The sequence below is a fragment of the Salvelinus namaycush genome, chromosome 4 (assembly GCF_016432855.1).
Source record: "Salvelinus namaycush isolate Seneca chromosome 4, SaNama_1.0, whole genome shotgun sequence".
NCBI classification, from domain to species: Eukaryota; Metazoa; Chordata; class Actinopteri; order Salmoniformes; family Salmonidae; genus Salvelinus; species Salvelinus namaycush.
The window spans coordinates 43,637,497-43,663,317 of record NC_052310.1 but is presented as its reverse complement, the minus strand read 5'-3'; the positions used below and the strand labels follow the sequence as shown (position 1 = coordinate 43,663,317).

Genomic DNA, 25,821 nt, shown 5'->3' with positions numbered 1-25,821 from the left:
TATTGGGAAAAATAAACTTGAAAATATATTTATGGGTATTTCATTGTTTGTTTTTGTCTATATTGCATTTTTTTAGGCATAAGGGCAATGTACTGATATTTACACATAGTTGCATGTTTCTAAGCTTGGGTCCCAGGAAAACACAGAATTTCTAATTTGGGTCCCAGGCTGAAAAAGTTTAAGAACTCCTGCTGTAAGCAGTCTATGGACCAGGTATAGCAGCAACCCATGCTTTGGTCTTGTTTACCTGGCCACTTACAAGGTTAGACAACCAATATGTAATTTGGGTGAATTATTCTTTTAACAATGGGGGGACTCTTTGAAAAATAATCACCTAATTGCAGGAACAGCAACATCTAGTGGTCAGAAGCTGGTAATATCAGGATGCAGGATGGACCATAAACCCAACTTCAAAAACAGATTTCTCTGAATAGGGGAAAAAACCATCACCAAATTAAATGACAATACATTACATAGGATAAAGAAACAATACTCCAAGCCACAGCTCCATACTACTTGTCAAAAATAGAGAACTGATACTATATACTGGTTGTGGGATTGGCGTTTAGTGTGGAGGGGTCTGTAGATGGATTTTGATCACTTCTTTAGATTGCACATGTTTTGCTCATTGTTAGAAAAAAGTTTGGTCCACATCGGATGTTAGGTACTATAATTATTGAATATTATATAAATCCTATAAATTAAAATAGCCAATTTGGGTGCAATCAATTAGCTTAATTTCTCAGATCAAATTATATTGCAACAAGATGTTTCCCGAATGCTTATCTGTTTTTAACTACAGAACTGAATTCAGAACAATCTGAGATGGGGGGTGTCATGGCCTGCTGAAATGACAAGGAACGACTCTCACATTACATCCCAGGCCTGTTATTTCAGTGGTGCATCTCAATCCCAAATAAATGAGAAAGATCGGCACCTGTTAGAATGGTGCTTATCCTAGAATGGTGCTTATCCTATGAATGCCAGCACCAGTAGGTTGTAGCCTAGGACAAATCCATATATCTATTTGGCCTAGACTAGTAGAGGAACATTTCTAAAGGACTTTGAACAGGCAGGCCCCTTTCTAATATTTTGGCAAATTATAGGCCAAAGAGCTGATCTGATTGGTTAAAAGCCAATTTGGTGGAAAAAGATTAGAACTGGACTGCTTGTGTAAACACAGCCAGAGAGAGGAGGGGTGTATTCATTACACCAATTCTGTTGCAAAACGTTCCTTAAACGGAAGAAAGCGGAACGAAACAGGGAGGGACCTAGCTGAATTTGTCCAATAATAGAAACTATTGTTTTCAATTTGCAACTCGTCGGACTAATAATTCCTCCCTTCCTCTGAGGTATTAAAGTTTTTTTCTGGGCAGAACCCAGAAAAGTTTTCAATATTGATTGATTAGGCATGTTGCGGAAATATTAAATGTGTCACACTTTGTCAGCAAGCTGGAGAGGTCACAGTCAAATGTAGATGCATAAGTACCGGTCTGAAGTGCGCTCCAAAAGGGCATTCCTTACATAGAGCCTTGTATACCGCTATCTAAACCTACATCAACATGATTCATTGGATCGGTTCTTACATGTGACTGGCTCTGTCTCCTATCTTAACTTAAAGAACATATTCTGGGGCGTTCTGACAGATGCCCCCCTCCCCATCTCTTGACCAGACACAGGCAGGAACCAAGGACTGTTTATGACACCAAAGATAAGATGCACAAAGAACATTTCCTTTACAGGCATATTAAGTTCAAGAACTAGCCTAAGTTACATATGGCGATAACCTATTCCGCAACACACGAGTTTATCTGACTTGTCATAGTCATCATGTTAGGCTTAGTATGTCAATGTCTGGACGTCGCCCTGTTTGTTTATAATGTTGTCGTCTTGATATACAGTGGGGCAAAAAAGTATTTAGTCAGCCACCAATTGTGCAAGTTCTCCCACTTAAAAAGATGAGAGAGGCCTGTAATTTTCATCATAGGTACACCTCAACTATGACAGACAAAATGAGAAAAAAAATCCAGAAAATCACATTGTAGGAATTGTAATGAATTTATTTGCAAATTATGGTGGAAAATAAGTATTTGGTCACCTACAAACAAGCAAGATTTCTGGCTCTCACAGACCTGTAACTTCTTCTTTAAGAGGCTCCTCTGTCCTCCACTCGTTACCTGTATTAATGGCACCTGTTTGAACTTGTTATCAGTATAAAAGACACCTGTCCACAACCTCAAACAGTCACACTCAAAACTCCACTATGGCCAAGACCAAAGAGCTGTCAAAGGACACCCGAAACAAAATTGTAGACCTGCACCAGGCTGGGAAGACTGAATCTGCAATAGGTAAGCAGCTTGGTTTGAAGAAATCAACTGTGGGAGCAATTATTAGGAAATGGAAGACATACAAGACCACTGAATCTCCCTCGATCTGGGGCTCCATGCAAGATCTCACCCCGTGGGGTCAAAATGATCACAAGAACGGTGAGCAAAAATCCCAGAACCACACGGGGGGACCTAGTGAATGACCTGCAGAGAGCTGGGACCAAAGTAACAAAGCCTACCATCAGTAACACACTACGCCGCCAGGGACTCAAATCCTGCAGTGCCAGACGTGTCCCCCTGCTTAAGCCAGTACATGTCCAGGCCCGTCTGAAGTTTGCTAGAGAGCATTTGGATGATCCAGAAGAAGATTGGGAGAATGTCATATGGTCAGATGAAACCAAAATATAACTTTTTGGTAAAAACTCAACTCGTCGTGTTTGGAGGACAAAGAATGCTGAGTTGCATCCAAAGAACACCATACCTACTGTGAAGCATGGGGGTGGAAACATCATGCTTTGGGGCTGTTTTTCTGCAAAGGGACCAGGACGACTGATCCGTGTAAAGGACAGAATGAATGGGGCCATGTATCATGAGATTTTGAGTGAAAACCTCCTTCCATCAGCAAGGGCATTGAAGATGAAACGTGGCTGGGTCTTTCAGCATGACAATGATCCCAAACACACCGCCCGGGCAACGAAGGAGTGGCTTCGTAAGAAGCATTTCAAGGTCCTGGAGTGGCCTAGCCAGTCTCCAGATCTCAACCCCATAGAAAATCTTTGGAGGGAGTTGAAAGTCCGTGTTGCCCAGCAACAGCCCCAAAACATCACTGCTCAAGAGGAGATCTGCATGGAGGAATGTGCCAAAATACCAGCAACAGTGTGTGAAAACCTTGTGAAGACTTACAGAAAACGTTTGACCTCTGTCATTGCCAACAAAGGGTATATAACAAAGTATTGAGATAAACTTTTGTTATTTACCAAATACTTATTTTCCACCATAATATGCTAATAAATTCATTAAAAATCCTACAATGTGATTTTCTGGATTCTTTTTTTCTCATTTTGTGTGTCATAGTTGAAGTGTACCTCTGATGAAAATTACAGGCCTATCTCATCTTTTTAAGTGGGAGAACTTGCACAATTGGTGGCTGACTAAATACTTTTTTGCCCCACTGTAATTGTGTTAGTGGCGGGTTTAGCCTAATCCAGTGTTTCCCAAACAGGGGTAGGGTCTACAAGCAGCCTACCATATCAACAGCAGTTGAATATGGGGGACACAGTCTCACCTTTTAGCTAACCAACCACCCTGCCAGCTTTGTGTAGTCAGTCAGTGCCACTGTTAGTAGGCCTACCATCACTGTTAAATATTTCTCCACTGTCTCATGTTTTGCATTCTCTTCTTGCCAGCAGTTTGTTTGTGCCATGGGTTGTAGAACAAACTGTCATTTTCAATTCTTGCATGTCTATTTTAAAACAACACATTTTTTTAACTGGTTTGCCATGCATTTGTTGCCTGTGCACTATTTACCAATATTACCATATTCAGCTGTCAAATATTTATTTTATACCTGGCCCTGAACTGACTGTGAGAGGTAGCCTATAGGTCTAACAATTTAAATGAACAGGGAGCCATCCCCTTCACTCTGAGTTGCAGGTCTTATCTTACCCTCAGGTTCCTGGTTTAGATCCCCCATGGTAAAGAGTAGACAGACACGAGACACCATTTCATTCCCACAGCCATATCCATTCTGAGTAGTGGTCATGGGAGGAATAGTTGTCAGGTTGCATTAAATGAGCTTCTGTTCTCGAAGGAACGCTCTGGGTTATAAAAGGATGCAACAATAACAATCTTCAGTCTCATAAACAGCTCTTAGCCATAGTTAATGGTACTAAAAACAGAGATGCTGTAGAATATTGTGAAGGAAAAAGATATTAATACTGTAGCTGTCCTCTATGATCAACATTAGGTGTATGTGACAATACAGCATATTTTAATAATAATTGATTATTGTGATATTTTACCGTGCCTGGTCCATTTCCAACGGGTTATAGCATCTTACAACTCTCTCTGTCTCCCCCCACTCTCTCCTTCTATCTCTCCCCTCCCTCTCTCCTTCAGCCCCTGCGTGCTGCTCGTCGAGGTACGGTCTGTCCCTGCTCTCCTGTTATGGTTTCTTTGTGGCTTATGCCCTTAGGGTCAACCTCAGTGTTGCCATGGTTGACATGCGTAACACAGATGCCAGCGGCAACACCAGCACATCAGTGTGTCCTGCACACCCCAGCCCTGCTCGCCCCAAGCACAACCACACTGTGCGTATCACCACACCAGCCCTGCTCGCCCCAAACACAACCACATTGTGAGAAATAATGTAATACTGCAACCACTATGACTGCACACAACACCACATGATAAGCAACCGTATCTGTGTTGACTCTCTTGTTGCTCTGGGCAGACAGACTAAGGATTGTTTCTGTGTGTGTCTGCCAGGCCAGTGTGTACGACTGGGACTCTGAGACCCAGGGCTGGATCCTGGGCTCCTTCTTCTACGGCTACATCCTGACTCAGATCCCAGGGGGCTACCTGGCAAGCAAGTATGGGGCCAAATGGCTGCTGGGCCTAGGAATCCTGGGAACTGTAATCTTTACCCTCCTCACCCCCATGGCTGCCGAATTGGATTACTTCTCAGTGTGTCCTGAGTCTGTGCCCAGTCGTAACCCAGGGATATTTTTGTTTGTCAACAGGGAGTGACGTTTCTCACCATGCACGCCATGTGGGCATCTTGGGCCCCACCAATGGAGAGGAGCCGATTGCTCACCATTGCTTACACTGGTATTGCACACCTAACCCACCCTGCACACACATTTCTTATTCTGGGGACTCACTCATGTTTGCATGTGTAGTATATTATTTTTATTAAAGTTACAATATGTAACTTTTTGGGCGACCTGACCAAATTCACATAAAAATGTGAATTATAGATCTGTCATTCTCATTGAAAGCAAGTCTAAGAAGCGGTAGATCTGTTATGTGTGCTATTTCTATGCTTCCCGTGATTAACATTTTTTTAAATTTACCTTTATTTAACCAGGTAGGCTAGTTGAGAACAAGTTCTCATTTACATCTGCGACCTGGCCAAGATAAAGCAAAGCAGTGCGACACAAACAACAACACAGAGTTACACATGGAATAAACAAACATACAGTCAATAATACAATAGAAAAAGTCCATATACAGTGTGTGTAAATGCGGTAGGATAAGGGAGGTAAGGCAATAAATAGGCCATAGTGGCGAAATAATTACAATATAGCAATTAAACACTGGAGTGATAGATGTGCAGAAGATGAGTGTGCAAGTAGAGATACTGGGGTGCAAAGGAGCAAAATAAATAAAATAAATAACAGTATGTGGATGAGGTAATTGGATGGGGTATTTACAGATGGGTTATGTACAGGTGCAATGATCTGTGAGGGAGATATGAGTCTCCAGCTAAAGTGATTTTTGCAGTTCATTCCAGTCATTGGCAGCAGAGAACTGGAAGGAAAGGCGGCCAAAGGAGGCTGACCAGAATGCTCATACGTGCACCATCGCGCGTATGTTGATTTTGTCCACCCACACCAGACGTGATCAGGACAATTGAAATATTGAATTATCAAAACGAACTCTGAACCAACTATATTCGGGGACTGGTCGAAAAGCATTAAAAATGCATGGCAATTTAGCTAGCTAGCTTGCTGTTGCTAGCTAATTTGTCTTGGGATATAAAAATTGAGTTATTTTAACTGAAATGCACAAGGTCCTCTACTCTGACAATTAATTCACAGATAAAAGGGTAAACCGAGTTAGTTTCTAGTAATCTCTCCTCCTTTCAGGCTTCTTCTTCTTCTTCTTTGGACTTTATATGGCGGTTGGCAACCAACTTTAAGGAGCATTACCACCACCAACTGGGCTGGAGTGTGGACCTCAGTTTGTCTTTCAATGACCCACGTGGGTATATGCTCTTATAAACCAATGAGGAGATGGGAGAGGTGGGACTTGCAGAGCGTCAAGCGTCACAAATAGAACCAAGTTCTATTTTATCGCCTGGCTACGCAGACGCTCGCGAGCAGTGTGGGTGCAATGATTGACTAACGTATGTGTACATTTATTTTGCAACGCTCACGCTAGCGACGTGAGTGGTGTGGTCAGAATGTAAGTTTAGTTTTTGCGTCTCTTTTTGTTTTGTACACCAGCTGACAATACAATATTTTTGGTTATTGAAAAGATATTTCACAGCGGTTTAGATGGTACAATGATTCTCTACACTACTTGTTTCGTCACATAAACTGAAATTAGGCGGACCATTAGAATCTTAGCAACCAGGAAATGGCATCGCGATTCCTGCATATTGCACCTATTTAAGTTGAGGTGATTTTCTTCACAAGGCAACTTAATAAAAAAACTCCTCTCTCCAGGTGCTCAGCTGGGTACAGTGGTCGCCCTTCCCCTGTCTGGTCAAATCTGCTTCTACCTCGACTGGACCTGGGTATTTTATATATTTGGAAAGGCCGACAGAGGGTTTGAAACAGAGAAGATGTGAAACTGAACTTTATAGCATTTGACCCATTTCACACAGGTTTTTCGTAGTGTCGGCTTTGTACAGTTTTGTCTTTGTTCATGCTTACAATGAATACAGACACGGTTTCCTTTATGCATTCCTTTTTTAGGGAACATAAAGGGGAAAACACTTGGTGGGAAATATGATTGGGGGGAATTTAAGTGCATGTCACAAGCAAAGCTTGTGCGGCATGTCCGTCCATGTGTTTGTGTTTACATTTTAGTCATTTAGCAGATGCTCTTATCCAGAGAAACGTACCGTTTGACCATTAGTGCATTATTTGACTGTGTGTGTTTTAGGTATTGTGGAGATTGTGTGGTTCATCCTGTGGGCTCTCCTTGTCAGTAACACTCCAAGCACATACCCGCGGATCTCAGAACAGGAGAGACTACATCACTTCTACCCTGAATAAGGAGGTATATTGCAAAAGCAGCTGGGAATTGTAGTGTCTGATCTTTATGTCTAAGGCCCACTCTTTGTAAATTGGCAGACTATGGTTGTGTCAGGTTCATGAACATTAAGTACATAAATATAGAATACAGTGGTCAAATACGCAGTGAAGTTATGTACAGCTTTTTCGTTGTTTTTTTGTCCTCAGTACAGTAGCAGTGTAAACTGGCACACTATTTGGTGCAACAGCAATCTCAACAGGAGGAACTGACTGCCTTTTTATGAACACTGTTATATGCAACCCTTTTTACTGCGTCACATAACTTTTATTGTATTTTTACCTCACATTTGTTATGCAACACCTGGCAGACATTGAGACATTGAAAAAAAAGGTGTTTCTAGCCAAATATCAACAAAGTGCTTTTCTCAGCCACCCTCAAATAAGCCTGTGATAAAAGTGATATTTCACATGGGCAAGTCTAGTGTTATTTTAAGATGGTCATCTTTGATGTTCTTTTGTTCAGATCTCTCCGACAGGGGACCACATCCCCTGGGTGTCCATCTTGAAGGCCATGCCGCTGTGGGTCATAGTGGTGGCTCACTTCTACCACTGGACCTTCTACACACTACTCACCCTGCTGCCCACATACATGAATGATGTATTGGGCTTCAGTATCAAAGAGGTGAGTTTGTTAGTTCTGGTCACACACCCAGCCACACAGTCTCTGTCATTAACCCAGTGTTTGTTGTATGTGGTCCCGTTAGAACGGTGCCCTGTCGCCTCTGCCCTACACCGGCTGTGGGCTGCTAGCTGTGCTGGGGGGCCAGCTGGCTGATTACCTGAGGGAGAACTTCTTCTACCGCACTGTGGTCATCAGGAAGACCTTCAGTCTCATAGGTGAGGAGCAGCATTACCAGGGGACAGAGAGAGACACTCACAGATGAGCACATATACACACTCACCCACACATACATTCATGCTCACACAATACATGCTCACAATCCACATATTCAAACACGTTCAAACACCCACACTGTCTCTATCTTCTAGCTGTATCTCACATTACCTCTATATTTGGATAAATCTAATATATATTTTTTGTTATCAATGTCTTCCCTCCATGTATCCTATGTTTACCATATTCGGTGGATGTATGTAGGTATGATTGGTCCGGCAGTGTTCATCGTGGCTGGAGGATTCGTAGCCTCCGGCTTCAACATCAATCACCGCAACATTGCCCCCCCCATAAGATACTGAGATCACTATTGATACTGTTACTAGCACTTCATTATTAGAGAGAGGAATGACCAGGAATGTATAGCATAGTAAAATGGTTATAACACAGTAATAACCATTGAATTATTGTCTTGTTGTGAGATGTGTGTAACTGTCAAAAAATTGTGTGAATGTTCCTTTTCCCTTTTTAGTTATGCTGGAATTTTGTTGGGAATCACAAACTCCTTTGCCACGATACCTAGTATGGTGGGACCAGTCATAGCAAGAGCCCTGACCAAAAATGTAAGAATCTGTTATCATCACATATCTTTCAGATAATGAAAGTACAGTATTATAAAACACTTTGCAGAACTCATGATTGTTGTAAGTGTAGCAAAGTTAAATTAAAGCACATGTTGGGCTCAGGATGCAGGTAGAAGTTGCCAGCCTGGTCTCATAGACTAGGTGTAACATAGTAAACATAAATCTGGGACACTCAAAAAATGTGTATGATATGTTACGTTTGGTATGGTTACATAAGACAGATGGTTACTTAAGGCAAAAACGAAAGTATGGTGGGTTGGGGTGGATGGCAGGTTGCGAGTTTGAATGTCTTCACGGACAACTTTAACATTTAGCAACTTTAGCTAATTAGCAACTTTTCAACTACTTACTACTGTATAGCAACTACTTAGCATGTTAGCTAACCCTTCCCCTAACCTCAGTGCCTAAAATTAACACCTGACGAATGCAGGTAGATTTTGGCATTGGCGGGTAAAATGTCTATTTCACCAGCCACTTTGGCGGGTGGTCAGGGCTCCACAATGTGATCATTTCACTTGCATTTTTTAAATAAAAATAGTAAAGTATAATTACATTTATAGTAAAAAAGTGAAATTTGTCGTCTCATCTGTGATATTTTGATTAAAAAAACTTGGGTCACAAAAAATGAAATTAAACAATATACTGTACCACATTACTTCTTACTATTAATACATTTATTGTTTTAGAAACATTACAAAGTAGTATGCTCATCTGTTTTGTTGGTGTAATCTGAGTGAAAAAAATCATATTGGGGCTGGTAGATTTAAAAAAATCGACCTGCCACAGTAGCTGGTGGATCAAAAAGTAAATTTTATGCCCTGCCTAACCCTAACCTTAACCCTTTTACCTAACTTCTAAACATACCCCTAGCCTTGCTAATGTTAGCCAGATAGCTAATGTTAGCCACCTAGCTAGAATTTGTAACATATATGATACATTTAGCAAATTCGTAAAACATATAATACGAATTGTAATTCGTAACATACCATACGAAATGGGTGATGGACATCCACAAATTAAGACATACCATACGAAACGCAACATATCATACTAAATGGAGTGTCTCAGATTTACGTATATAATAATACGAAATGCTCTGAGACCAGGTTGAAGTTTCTAGTTATCCCATATCTAGGATCAGATACCCTCATCAAATCCTATCCTTTGATCCGATCCTATCCAAATCCTATCAGATACCCTCATCAAATCCTAACTAGTATTACGGGGAAAAAGGCGACACTGACCTTAGACCAGTGTTTAGGTAGGGGCAACTTCAAAGTTTCCTGTCAGTCTTCACCAAGCTGCTCTACGCACAACGCTATTGGGAAAACAGCCTTGTAAAGAAAACAATTTAAGATTTTAATGTTTGTTATTTTTGGTAAGTTGACCCAATATAATGGGTATAAGTGCCTTTTTTTAAATCAATTATCAATGATATTACTCTTTATGTAGGCCTTTTTGTGTGGTATGATAACCCCTTTCGTTTTTTACTTTGTTTACAGGTAGGGGTTTGCGCTGGATTTTGTGGACGCTTGTGCCTAAAATCACTTGATGAAGTTTTGCATGGACTGACATCAGACAAGTACCATTTCTATTTTTAGTCATCATTTGTTGCTTCCTCCGCTAGATGCTCAGGAGAAGAAAAAACAACAACAAGCCATATGAATTAAGGATCTTGTATGTAGCACAGTTAGCGGCAACTGAAAGAACCCAATCTCAGAGGATAGAATCCAAGTGCAGTTCACCCACTCCCAAGGCGAAGGATATACGTCTCACTCGAGAACAGGCCCCGACCCCAGTGATCTGCGTGAAGAGGAGGCGGAGAAAGAGAGGCCAGAGGGCAGGCTGCCTTCTGAGGAGTCGGAGGCGATCGAATAAACCCCCACTCCCCTCTATTCTGCAAGCAAGCATGCAATCTTTGGACAATAAAATGGACGAGTTATTTGGTAGATTAAACTACCAACGGGACATTAAAAACTGTAACATCTTATGCTTCACGGAGTCGTGGCTAAAAGACGACAATATCAACATATAGCTGGCTGGTTATACGACGTACCGGCATTATAGAACAGCGGCGTCTGGTAAGACAAGGGGCGGCGGTCTATGTATTTTTGTAAACAACAGCTGGTGCACAATATCTAAGGAAGTCTCGAGCTATTGCTCGCCTGAGGTAGAGTTTCTCATGATAAGCTGTAGACCACATTACCTACCGAGAGAGTTTTCATCTGTATTCTTTGTAGCTGTTTACATACCACCACAGTCAGAGGCTGGCAATAAGATAGCATTGAATGAGCTGTATTCCACCATAAGCAAACAAGAAAACGCTCAACCAGAAGCGGCGCTCCTAGTAGCCGGGGACTTTAATGCAGGGAAACTTAAGTCAGTTTTACCAAATTTCTATCAGCATGTTAAATGTGCAACCAGAGGGAAAATAACTCTGGACCACCTATACTCCACACACAGAGATCCATACAAAGCTCTCCCTCGCCCTCCATTTGGCAAATCTGACCATAATTACATCCTCCTAATTCCTGCTTACAAGCAAAAATTAAAGCAGGAAGCAACAGTGACTAAATCAATAAAAAAGTGGTCAGATGAAGAAGATGCTAAGCTGCAAGACTGTTTTGCTAGCACAGACTGGAATATGTACCGGATTCCTCCAATGGCATTGAGGAGTACACTACATCTGTCATTGGATTCATCAATATGTGCATCGATGGCGTCGTCCCCACAGTGACCGTACATACATACGCCAACCAGAAGCCATGGATTACAAGCAGCGTCCGCACTGAGCTAAAGGCTAGAGCTGCCGCTTTCAAGGAGCGGGACTCTAACCCGGAAGCTTATAAGAAATCCCACTATGCCCTCCGACGATCCCTCAAACAGGCAAAGCGTCAATACAGGACTAGAGTCGTACTACACCGGCTCTGAAGCTCGTTGGATGTGGCAGGGCGTGCAAACCATTACAGACTACAAAGGGAAGCACAGCTGAGAGCTGCTCAGTGACACGAGCCTACCAGACGAGCTAAACTACTTCTATGCTCGCTTCGAGGCAAATAACACCTAAACAGGCATGAGAGCACCAGCTGTACTGGAAGACTGTGTGATTAAGCTCTCCGCAGCTGATGTGAGTAAGACCTTTAGACAAGTCAACATTCACAAGACCGCAGGGCCAGACGGATTACCAGGACGTGTACTGCGAGCATGCGCTGACCAACTAGCAAATGTCTTCACTGACATTTTCAACCTCTCCCTGTCCAAGTCTGTAATACCAACATGTTTTAAGCAGACCATCATAGTGCCTGTGCTCAAGAACACTAAGGTAACCTGCCTAAATGACTACCAACCCGTAGCACTCACGTCTGTAGCCATGAAGTACTTTGAAAGGCTGGTCATGGCTCACATCAACACCATCATCCCAGAAACCCTAGACCCACTCCAACTTGCATACCGCCACGACAGATCCACAGATGATGCAGTCTCTATTGCACTCCTCACTGCCCTTTCACACCTGAACAAAAGGAACACCTATGTGAGAATACTCTTCATTGACCATCGCAGCCCCCCCCCCCAACAAATTAAATTAAATAATTTAGGATTTTTTGGGGGGGGGGACCGCCAAATGTTACCATGGGTCAAAGAGAAGAATGCTCTCTTTTATAGCTAATTTCATGATATTCTACACATTTTGCCATGAGGCTGAGAGGAAAATGTGCAGTTTTATAGCTAATATCATGCTTTTCTACACATTTTTGCAATGATGCTGAGCGTATTTTACATTATTAAAGAACATTTCCTGCTTTTGAGAATAAATGCAACTCGCAAGCACGCAACGTGACGTGGAAATAAATACAACAACACTTGCAAACATGTCACATGTAACTTGATATGTGAATAAATTCTATATTCTATATTCTATATTCGTGCTTCTACACCTGCATTGCTTGCTGTTTGGGGTTTTAGGCTGGGTTTCTGTATAGCACTTCGAGATATTAGCTGATGTACGAAGGGCTATATAAAATAAACTTTGATTTGATATACGATTTGCAAGCATGCTACTCAATTTGAGAATGAATGCAACTCATTCACTAAACTTGCGACTGATTAACCTTCTGTGAAGCAGAACTACATTTGACGATTTTGAATCTGCACACTCAATAGTTGTATCACTAATTTAGCAACTGACCTCTGGCAAAAGTTTTGTAGGTGAAAAAAAAGTGCTCTGCATGCAAGTGTAGCACATGGGGATGTGTAAAACTTCTCTTCAGCTTGAAGTGTCCCCACTGCACCAGCGAATAGCTAGCTTTTTGCATGGCGCCGACTGGTAAGACTCTTCAGGAGGACGGTCACGTGTGCTAGGAAGGAAAATGGCCCGAGTTCGCTCCAGGTATGGGCCGAATCGGTCAGGAAGTGGTACTTGATAACATATTGTTTTCACCACTTCTGAAATCGTCAGACAAAGTTCCGCCCCAATTCATTTTCATAGAGGGCACGCAGAGCAATGCTCAGGGGATTGTGGTAAGGTGAGTGGTGAGGACCATACTAGCAAAGCGGTAGAAAAAGTTCAGCTCTGCTCTACTTTCTGCAAATTGCACACCCCCACCACTGCCGTTAACCAATCAGGTGAGGAGCATATGTGCTTGAAAAACTTCCGTTCATGAAACAGTTCCGCCTGCCATTAGTTCCAGGCAAGCAAGACCAAAAAAGATGGAGGAAAGCCAATCATTGCTCTGTCTGGTTTTCCAATTCTATATGATGTCGCTTTGCTAGAATACAGAGATAAAATCAGAAGGTCAATGGCATGGAGGAGGATTGCAGAGAGTGTTGGTGGGTGAAGAGAGATTTGCAAGAGATGTTTGCTTGTTCTGTTAGCTAGCTATGAAACTCAATCAATCTAAACCTCAAAACTGATCAAGGCCATTATTTGTGAATGTGTTGACTAATTTTTATTATATTTGCCCACCAAAGGGTAGAAATCACCAGTAACACACAACATTGTAAATTAAACACCGGGCATGAATTTCCCATGTCAAATGCTACAAATTTAATTATGGTATCTTAACATCATGATTCTCATATATTATATCTTATGGCTCTTTCATTATACCTGTGTCTTGATCTGGATGATTATAGCTCACTTCCTGTAAAATACATTGGCCTACATGTAATGGGTACTTTAGGTAAAGGAAATTGTGGTTTTGACTTGCAAACATTGTGCAAAGCTCTCTTCGCCTAACTTCAACATCAACAATCTCTGCAATCCTCCTCCATGCCATTGACCTTGTACTCTAAAATCATTCTAAGCAAATAAGGTAGAATTACGCGCCCCAAGATCCTTATCAACATTTTGAATTACCCTACAAATTGTCAGCTCCTTATTTTCATATACAATAATGTACCTACAATACAAGGGATGGATTTGCACGAAACAATTTCATGTCAGAAAAAACAAAGGAGGTTGGTTAGCCTCATATATTATCTGCTGGTATCATTTTAAACAGGTTTTGCTGTTTTTATTGACATTTGTCAATAAAACTCATGAATACATCTATTTATGTCAACTTGTTTTGTATTCTACTTGTAGCTCTGGTTGTCCTGAAAAGAAAAATGGTAAAACACTTCACTATGAGACTAAATATAAGACCTGGACATGAAGATACAGTTGAAGTTGGAAGTTTACATACACTTAGGTTGTAGCCATTAAAACTCGTTTTTCAACCACTCCACAAATTTCTTGTTAACAAACTACAGTTTGGCAAGACGGTTAAGACATCTACTTTGCATGGCACAGAATTTTTCCAACAATTGTTTACAGACAGATTATTTCACTTATAATTCACTGTGTCACAATTCCAGTGGGTCAGAAGTTACACTAAGTTGACTGTGCCTTTAAACAGCTTGGACAATTCCAGAAAATTATGCTATGGCTTTAGAAGCTACTGATAGGCTAATTGACATCATTTGAGTCAATTGGAGGTGTACCTGTGGATGTATTTCAAGGCCTACCTTCAAACTCAGTGCCCCTTTGCTTGACATCATGGGAAAATCAAAAGAAATCAGCCAAGACCTCAGAAAAAAAATTGTAGACCTCCACAAGTCTGGTTCATCCTTGGGAGCAATTTCCAAACGCCTGAAGGTACCACGTTCATCTGTGCAAACAATACTACGCAAGTATAAACACCATGGGACCACGCAGCCATCATCCCACTCAGGAAGGAGACTCGTTCTGTCTCCTAGAGATGAACGTACTTTGGTGTGAAAAGTGCAAATCAATCCCAGAACAACAGCAAAGGACCTTGTGAAGATGCTGGAGGAAACGGGTACAAAAGTATCTATATCCACTGTAAAACGAGTCCTATAACGACATAACCTGAAAGGCCGCTCAGCAAGGAAGAAGCCACTGCTCCAAAACCGCCATAAAAAAGCCAGACTACAGTTTGCAACTGCACATGGGGACAAAGATTGTACTTTTTGGAGAAATGTCCTCTGGTCTGATGAAACAAAAATAGAACTGTTTGGCCATAATGACCATTATGTTTGGAGGAAAAAGGGGGAGGCTTGCAAGCCGAAGAACACCATCCCACCACGGGGGTGGTAGCATCATGTTGTGGGGGTGCTTTGCTGTAGGAGGGACTGGTGCACTACACAAAATAGATGGCTTCATGAGGAAGGAAAATTATGTGGATATATTGAACCAATCTCAAGACATCAGTCAGGAAGTTAAAGCTTGGTCGCCAAATGGGTCTTCCAAATGGACAATGACCCCAAGCATACTTCCAAAGTTGTGGAAAAATGGCTTAAGGACAACAAAGTCAAGGTATTGGAGTGGCCATCACAAAACCCTGACCTCAATCCTATAGAAAATTTGTGGGCAGAACTGAAAAAGCGTGTGTGAGCAAGTAGGCCTACTGACTCAGTTACACCAGCTCTGTCAGGAGGAATGGGCCAAAATTCACCCAACTTATTGTGAGAAGCTTGTGGAAGGCTACCTGAAACGTTTGACCCTAGTTAAATAATTTAAAGGCAATGCTACCAAATACTTATTGAGTGTATGTAAACAACTGACCCACTGGGAATGTGATGAAAGAAATCAAATCTGAAATGTATCATTCTCTCTACTATTATTCTGCCATTTCACATTCTTAAAATAAAGTGGTGATCCTAACTGACCTAAGACAGGTAAGTTTTACTGGGATTAAATGTCTGGAATTGCGTAAAACTGAGTTTAAATGTATTTGACTAAGGTGTATGTAAACTTCCGACTTCAACTGTGTGTGTATGTGTATATAAATATGTATACAGTGCATTCAGAAAGTATTCAGACCCCTTGACGTTTTCCAAATGTTGTTACGTTACAGCCTTATTCTGAAGGAATAAAAACTGAAATATAACATTTACAGTGGCTTGCGAAAGTATTCACCCCCTTGGCATTTGTCCTATTTTGTTGCCTTACAACCTGGAATTAAAATATATTTTGGGGGGGTTGTATCGTTTGATTTACACAACATGCCTGCCACTTTGAAGATGCAAATATTTTTTATTGTGAAACAAACAAGAAATAAGACAAAAAATCTGAACTTGAGCGTACATAACTATTCACTCCCCCAAAGTCAATACTTTGTAGAGCCACCTTTTGCACCAATTACAGCTGCAAGTCTCTTGGGGTATGTCTCTATAAGCTTGGCACATCTAGCCACTGGGATCTTTGCCCATTCTTCAAGGCAAAACTGCTCCAGCTCCTTCAAGTTGAATGGGTTCCGCTGGTGTACAGCAATCTTTAAGTCATACCACATATTCTCAATTGGATTGACGTCTGGGCTTTGACTAGGCCATTCCAATACATTTAAATGTTTCCCCTTAAACCACTCGAGTGTTTCTTTAGAAGTATGCTTAGGGTCATTGTCTTGCTGGAAGGTGAACCTCTGTCCCAGTCTCAAATCTCTGGAAGACTGAAACAGGTTTCCCTCAAACATTTCCATGTATTTAGCGCCATCCATCATTCCTTCAATTCTGACCAGTTTCCCAGTCCCTGCCGATGAAAAACATCCCCACAGCATGATGCTGCCACCACCATGCTTCACTGTGAGGATGGTGTTCTCGGGATGATGAGAGGTGTTGGGTTTGCGCCAGACATAGCGTTTTTCTTGATGGTCAAAAAGCTACATTTTAGTCTCATCTGACCAGAGTACCTTCTTCCATATGTTTGGGGAGTCTCCCACATATACCTTTTGGCGAACACCAAATGTGTTTGCTTATTCTTTTCTTTAAGCAATGGCTTTTTTTCTGGCCACTCTTCCGTAAAGCCCATCTCTGTGGAGTGTACGGCTTAAAGTGGTCCTATGGACAGATACTCCAATCTCTGCTGTGGAGCTTTGCAGCTCCTTCAGTGTTATCTTTGGTGCCTGATAAATGCCCTCCTTGTCTGGTTTGTGAGTTTTGGTGGGCAGCCCTCTCTTGGCAGGTTAGTTGTGGTGCCATATTCTTTCCATTTATTAATAATGGATTTAATGGTGCTCCGTGGGATTTTCAAAGTTTCAGATAATTTTTTATAACCCAACCCTGGTCTGTACTTCTCCACAACTTTGTCCCTGACCTGTTCGGAGAGCTCCTTGGTCTTCATGGTGCCGCTTGCTTGGGGATGCCTCTTGCTTAATGGTTTTGCAAACTCTGGAGCCTTTCAGAACACAGAACAGGTGTATGTATGTGTGTGTGTGGATATATATAATATATATATATATGTATATATATATATATATATATATATATATATATATATACTGAGATCATGTGACACTTTGATTGCACACAAGTGGACTTTATTTAACTAATGTGACTTCTGAAGGTAATTGGTTGCACCAGATCTTATTTAGGGGCATCATAGCAAAGGGGGTGAATACACAGGCATCTTCTTCGAGTGTTGTTGAGGGGAGGGGGGACGTAAACTGCTATTATTTTGGGTTGAGTCCTCCAAAGATTTCCATTGGGAATTGCTGGTTGCAACATAAATGCATAAACAATTCCCAATGGAAATCTTTGGAAGACTTAAACCAAAATAGTTGATTACAACCATATACAGTCATTGATTAGAACAATATCTAAACCATGTTTTATAAATACAATGTGATTCCATAATCTTATGGGCAGCCACAACTATAATTTGCGAAAAATAAATATTCATACTTAGATATCTGTGCGTTTTCAAAACTTGTACATTACAAATTATAAACCTACAATTATCACGTTTCAGGGAAGACCCAGATGCAGACAGTGTCGAGGTAACAGAAGTGTATTACTAGAACAGTGGGCAGGCAAATCGACAGGTCAAGGGCAGGCAGAGGACATTAATCCAGATCAGAGTCCAAAAAGTACAGAACGGCAGGCAGGGTCAGGGCAGGCAGAGGTCAATAATCTAGTGTGGTGTGACAAGGTACAGAACGGCAGGCAGGTTCAGGGCAGGCTAAATGGTCAAAACCTGGAAAACTAAAAAACAGGAACTAGAAACCAACAGGACCAAGGGTAAAAACGCTGGTAGGCTTGATGAACAAAACGAGCAGGCAACAGACAAACAGGGAACACAGGTATAAATACACTGGGGATAATGGGGAAGATGGGTGACACCTGGAGGGGGGTGGAGACAAGTACAAAGACAGGTGAAACGGATCAGGGTGTGGACAACAATAGTCTATGTGCCATCTCAATCTAATATCAAAATGAGATGGCAACATCTACAGTACAAACAAAGATAAGACAAAGTAGTCATAAAGTTGCCTAACACTAAAATTTAAGTAATTATATACCATGTAAAAAAAAAAAAAAACATTTGTGGAACACATTTCATAACAATAAATGAAAGTACTTTTTTTTTTCTGAGTACAAGATGAAAATACATATCCATATTATAATTTTGTTATGGGGGGTGTGAGATTTATAAATGTTATTAAAATATGTGATCATACATTTTAAAATATATGTCACGTTTATATATGGGTTTTAAATATATGATCATATATTTTAAAATACACAGACTTTTCTGTTTCCATTTACCTGGGCTGGCACCCATGTCTCACTGGCCCATGGCTCCAGCGTCAACTCACACCCCTGAGTAAATACTTTGTAGAAGCAACTTTGGTAGCGGTTACAGCTGTGAGTCTTTCTGGGTAAGTACTGTATCGAAGAGCTTTCCACACCTGATTGTGCGAACTAATTTGCCTATTATTCTTTTCAAAATTCTTCAAGCTCTGTCGAATTGATTGTTGTTCATTTATAGGAAACAATTTTCAGGTCTTGCCATAGATTTTCTAGTAGATTTAAGTCAAAACTGTAACTCCGCCACTCAGGAACATTCACTGTCTTTTTGGTAAGCAACCCCAGTGTAGATATGCCTTGTTTTTTAGGTTACTGTTCTGTTGAAAGGTGAATTCATCTCCCAGTGTCTGGTGGAAAGCAGACTAAACGGAAAAGAGAGTTAGCACAATAGAGCTAACTCTCTATTCTGTTTATTTTTATCCTGAAAAACTCCCCAGTCTTTAACAATTACAAACATACCCATAACATGATGCAGCCACCACTATGCTTGAAAATATGGAGAGTGGTACTCAGTAATGTGTCAGTATTGGATTTAACCTAACATAACACTTTGTACTCAGGACAAAAAGTGAATTTCTTTGCCACATTTTTGGCCGTTTTACTTTAATGCCTTGTTGCAAACAGACTGCATGTTATGGAATATTTTTATTCTGTGCAGGCTTCCTTCTTTTCACTCTGTCAATTAGGTTAGTATTGAGGAGTAACTACAATGTTGTTGATCCATCCTCAGTTTTGTCCTATCACTGCCGTTAAACTCTAACTGTTTTAAAGTCACCATTGGCCTCATAGTGAAATCCCTGAGCGGTTTCCTTCCTTTCCGGCAACTGAGTAAGGAAGGACGTCTGTATCTTTGTGGTGAATGGGTGTATTGATACACCATCCAATGTGTAATTAATAACTTCACCATGATCAAAGGTATATTCAATTTCTGCTTTTTTATTTATTTTACCCATCTACTAATAGGTGCCCTTTTTGCGAGGCTTTGGAAAACCTCCCTAGTCTATGTGGTTGAATCTGTGTTTGAAATTCACTGCTTGACTGCAGGACCTTACAATTATCTGTATGTGTGGGGTACAGAGATGAGGTAGTCATTAGATTCATGTTAAACACTATTATTGCATGCCGAGTAAGTCCACGCAACTTATGTGACTTGTTAAGAAAATGTTTACTCCTTAACTTATTTAGGCTTGACATAACAAAGGGTTTGAATACTTATTTACTCAAGACATTTTAATTTTTTTATTACTTTGTAAACGTTTCAAAAAACATAATTCCACTTTGACATTATGGGATATTGTGTGTAGGCCAGTGACACAAACTCTCAATGTAAAACCATTCTAAATTCTGGCTGTAACAATACAAATGTGGAAATGTCAAGGGGTGTGAATACTTTGATGGCATGTATGCATATGCTTCAGACTACAGATTTAAACCTCTAAGGGATCGGTGTCCCTATACCCGGGACGGTTGCTGCTAACGTGCACTAATGTGACTAGAATGACGTTGTAAGTAACAGCCACATTTCCACGACATAGACATGTCTTATATGGGCAGAAAGCTGGTTGAGAGAATGCCAAGAGTGTGCAAAGCAGTCATCAAGGCAAAGGGTGGCTACTTTGAAGAATCTCAAATATAAAATATATTTTGATTTGTTTAACACTTTTTTGGTTACTACATGATTCCATATGTGTTATTTCATAGTTTTGATCTCTTCACTGTTATTCTACAATGTAGAAAATAGTAAAAATAAAGAAAAACCCATGAATGAGTCTGTACACAAGTGGAAGAAGCACATAGGGTTGGGAAGTTCAGCTCTTTTTACTGACACATCTTTTCGACTCGTTCAGTGAAATTAACCGGTGGTGGGAAAAGTACCTAATTGTCACACTTGAGTGAAAGTGAAAGTCACCCAGTAAAGTACTACTTGAAGTATTTGGTTTTAAATATACTTAAGTATCAAAAGTAAATGTAATTGCAAAAATATACTTAATTATCAAAAGTTAAAGTAGAAATAATTTCAAATGGCTTATATGTAACGGTGTTCCTCCTCCTCTTCATACGAAGAGGAGGAGTAGTGATTGAACCAAGGCGCAGCGTTGTGAAATGACATATTTTAATTAAACAAGACGGAAAAAACACTTGGAATAATACAAAATAACAAAACGAAAACGTAGACAGACCTGAACTATACGAACTTACAATTAACACGAAGAACGCACGAACAGGGAAAATAGACTACACAAAAAGAACGATGTACAAACAAACCGAACAGTCCCGTATGGTGCGACAAACACTGACACAGGAGACAACCACCCACAACGAACACTGTGAAACAACCTACCTAAATATGACTCTCAATTAGAGGAAACGCCAAACACCTGCCTCTAATTGAGAGCCCTACCAGGCAACCCTTAAACCAACATAGAAACAGAAAACATAGAATGCCCACCCAAACTCACGTCCTGACCAACTAACACATACAACAAACTAACAGAAATAGGTCAGGAACGTGACATAACCCCCCCCCCCCTTAAGGTGCGAACTCCGGGCGCACCAGCACAAAGTTTAGGGGAGGGTCTGGGTGGGCATCTGACCACGGTGGTGGCTCAGGCTCAGGACGAGGTCCCCACCCCACCATAGTCAATCCCAGCTTGCTAATCCCCCTCAGAATGACCACCCCTCCATTCCACCCACCTAATATAGGCAACACAAAATAAAGGGACAGCTCCGGGACAAGGTAGCTCAGGACATAGAGGTAGGTGAGAATAGAGAGGTAGATAGAGAGGTAGCTCAGGATAGAGAGGTAGCTCAGGATAGAGGGGCAACTCCGGACTGAAGGGCAGCTCCGGACAGAGAGACAGCTCTGGACTGAGGGGCAGTTCTGGATACATGGCAGCTCTGGACGCTCATGACTAGCTGACGGCTCTGGACGCTCATGGCTGGCTGACGGCTCTGGACGCTCATGGCTGGCTGACGGCTCTGGACGCTCATGGCTGGCTGACGGCTCTGGACGCTCATGGCTGGCTGACGGCTCTGGACGCTCATGGCTGGCTGACCGCTCTGGACGCTCATGGCTGGCTGACCGCTCTGGACGCTCATGGCTGGCTGACCGCTCTGGACGCTCATGGCTGGCTGACCGCTCTGGACGCTCATGGCTGGCTGACCGCTCTGGACGCTCATGGCTGGCTGGCGGCTCTGGCAGATCCTGGCTGGCTGGCGGCTCTGGCAGATCCTGGCTGGCTGGCGGCTCTGGCAGATCCTGTCTGGTTGGCGGCTCTGGCAGATCCTGTCTGGTTGGCGGCTCTGGCAGATCCTGTCTGGTTGGCGGCTCTGGCAGATCCTGTCTGGTTGGTGGCTCTGGCAGATCCTGACTGACGAGTGGCTCTAGCGGCTCCTGACTGACTAACGGCTCTGACGGCTCGGGACAGACGGGCGGCTCTAATGGCTCGGGACAGACGGATGGCTCAGACGGCACTGGGCAGACGGATGGCTCAGACGGCGCTGGGGAGACGGATGGCTCAGACGGCACTGGGCAGACGGATGGCTCAGACGGCGCTGAGGAGACGGATGGCTCAGATGGCGCTGCGGAGACGGATGGCTCAGACTGATCCTGTCTAGCGGAAGGCTTTGGCTGCTCCTGTCTGGTGGAAGGCTCTAGCGGCTCCTGTCTGGCGGAAGGCTCTAGCGGCTCCAGTCTGGCGGAAGGCTCTGTAGGCTCATGGCAGACGGGCGGCTTTGCAGGCTCATGACAGACGGGCGGCTTTGAAGGCTCAATACAGACGAGCAGTTCATGCGGCGCTTGGCAGACGGACAGTTCAGGCGCCGTTGGGCAGACGGCAGACTCTGGCCGGCTGAGACGCACTGTAGGCCTGGTGCGTGGTGCCGGAACTGGTGGCACCGGGCTGAGTGCACGCACATCAGGACGAGTACGGGGAGAAGGAACAGTGTGTACAGGGCTCTGGAGACGCACAGGTGGCTTAGTGCGTGGTGCCGGAACTGGAGGCACTGGGCTGGAGACACGCACCATAGAGAGAGTGCGTGGAGGAGGAACAGGGCTCTGAAAACGCACTGGAAGCCTGGTGCGTGGTGTAGGCACTGGTGGTACTAGGCTGGGGCGGGGAGGTAGCGCCGGAAATACCGGACCGTGCAGGCGTATTGGCTCCCTTGAACACTGAGCCTGCCCAACCTTACCTGGCTGAATGCTCCCCGTCGCCCGACCAGTGCGGGGAGGTGGAATAACCCGCACCGGGCTATGTAGGCGAACCGGGGACACCATGCGTAAGGCTGGTGCCATGTAAGCCGGCCCAAGGAGACGTACTGGTGGCCAGATATGTAGAGCCGGCTTCATGGCACTTGGCTCAATGCTCAATCTAGCCCTACCAGTGCGGGGAGGTGGAATAACCCGCACTGGGCTATGCACACGTACAGGAGACACCGTGCGCTCTACTGCGTAACACGGTGTCTGCCCGTACTCCCGCTCTCCACGGTTAGCCTGAGAAGTGGGCGCAGGTCTCCTACCTGCCCTTGGCCCACTACCTCTTAGCCCCCCCCCAAGAAATTTTTGGGTAGTACTCACGGGCTTTTCGGGCTTCCGTGCTAGACGCGTCCCCTCATAACGCCGGTTCCCTTCTCCGGTTGCCTCTGCTCTCCTCAGTGCCTCCAGCTGTTCCCATGGGAGGCGATCCCTTCCAGCCAGGATCTCCTCCCATGTGTAACAACCTTTACCGTCCAAAACATCCTCCCATGTCCATTCCTCCTTCTTGCGCTGTCCCTTCCTCCCGTTACACCGCTGCTTGGTTCTGGTTATTTGGTGGGTGGTTCTGTAACGGTGTTCCTCCTCCTCTTCATACGAAGAGGAGGAGTAGTGATTGAACCAAGGCGCAGCGTTGTGAAATGACATATTTTAATTAAACAAGACGGAAAAAACACTTGGAATAATACAAAATAACAAAACGAAAACGTAGACAGACCTGAACTATACGAACTTACAATTAACACGAAGAACGCACGAACAGGGAAAATAGACTACACAAAAAGAACGATGTACAAACAAACCGAACAGTCCCGTATGGTGCGACAAACACTGACACAGGAGACAACCACCCACAACGAACACTGTGAAACAACCTACCTAAATATGACTCTCAATTAGAGGAAACGCCAAACACCTGCCTCTAATTGAGAGCCCTACCAGGCAACCCTTAAACCAACATAGAAACAGAAAACATAGAATGCCCACCCAAACTCACGTCCTGACCAACTAACACATACAACAAACTAACAGAAATAGGTCAGGAACGTGACATTATATTAGGCAAACCAGACGGAACAATTTTTAAAATATTTCTTTAATTTATGGAAGCCAGGGGCACACTACAATATGCAGACATAATTTACAAACAAAGCATTTGTGTTCAGTGAGTCCTCCAGACCAGAGGCAGTAGGGATGACCAGTGCATGAATTGGACCATTTTCCTGTCCTGCTAACCATTAAAAATGTAACTAGTACTGTTGGATATCAGGGAAAATGTATGGAGTACAAAGTACAATATTTTCTTTAGGAATGTAGTGAAGTAAAAGTTTTCAAAAATACAAATAGTTAAGTAAAAGTACAGATACCCCAAAAAACTACTTAAGTAAAAACACTACAAAGTACTACTTAAGTACTTTAGCCCACTGAAAAGAACAAATCTTTCGACTTATTTCATTAATTTGAATCAGTAATGCCCAGAGCACACAGGACCGCCTACCGGCAAACAAAGAGTATTGATACTACAAACCTCTTGTTCACTTTTCATTCACCACAAGGGTAGTGGTGGGGAGTCGCCTCCTAAAGAGTTGATTCCACCAGTCCTTGCCTGTCGACTCCTATTTCTGGGTGTCGAGACTTCTACGATTCTGTATTTTTGAAAGGAGGAAACTAATTTCCATAGTATACTTTGAGAACACAAACTCTCACATCTTTCACAGCAATGAAAGAGAGAGCTAGCGAGGGAGAGAGAGATGGAAGGGCCACAGCCAGGCATAGGTAGGCATGTTTCCAAGTGTTTTGGGAGTCGAGCAAGAGTCAACTCCTGGTTGGAGTCAACTCCAAAAATCCTGAAGTCGTGCAGCACTACATAAGGGGCATATTAGGGATGTCATTTGTGACTGAGACATGTACAATTGTGCTTTAAACAATGTACATTTGTTGATGGCTAAACATAAAAATATGATTATTTCTTGCTACATTTGAAACCAGGTCTAGTTGTGGCAGCAACCGGACACGATTTTGAACGACTACTTGCGGATGTGTTACCATTACAAAAAAAGATTGCAGTTTTGAAACTGCAGTAAAAGTGCAGTAACTGCAGTCGACTGTGGTATTTTGGAAGCAGTACTTGCAGAATAACTGTAGCAAAATTACTGCAGTAAAAAAAACGGTGTTATTTTGGACACAGTATTTCCAGCATACTGCACTATAACTGCAGTTATACTGTAGTGTAATTCAGTTTTACTGCACTGTGACTGCAATATTTTTTGTAAGGTTTTGCTTGACTGCCATGAGGGCGATAACCACAATATAGTTTGAACTGCAGCACCCCAAATGATTCGTTCTTCAGTTTTTTGAGCAAGTGTTACAGAATGTCCCTGCTGAGGGCGCTGTGGGACTAATTTCCAGCATGTGTGTTGTTGTTTATGTCTGGCTTGAGCCATGATGAATGACTCTCACCCATCCTCCTTCCTCACCCTTTCTCCCCCTCGTCTCCTCCAGCTCATGGCTTCAGCCAATCAGACAATAGCCATGTGTCTCACCCCTGTGTACGCTCTAGCCATGCAGTCTCTCCAGGTCCTGATTGGCTAGCCAGCCTAACAACACTCTCAAAAGGGAGTAAATATTGACA

General features: G+C 42.7%; 1 pseudogene; it reads left to right on the top strand.

Moving 5' to 3' along the window:
* The first annotated feature begins 976 nt into the window (after positions 1-976).
* LOC120045882 lies at positions 977-25,781 on the top strand (annotated as a pseudogene).
* Positions 25,782-25,821: the final 40 nt, after the last annotated feature.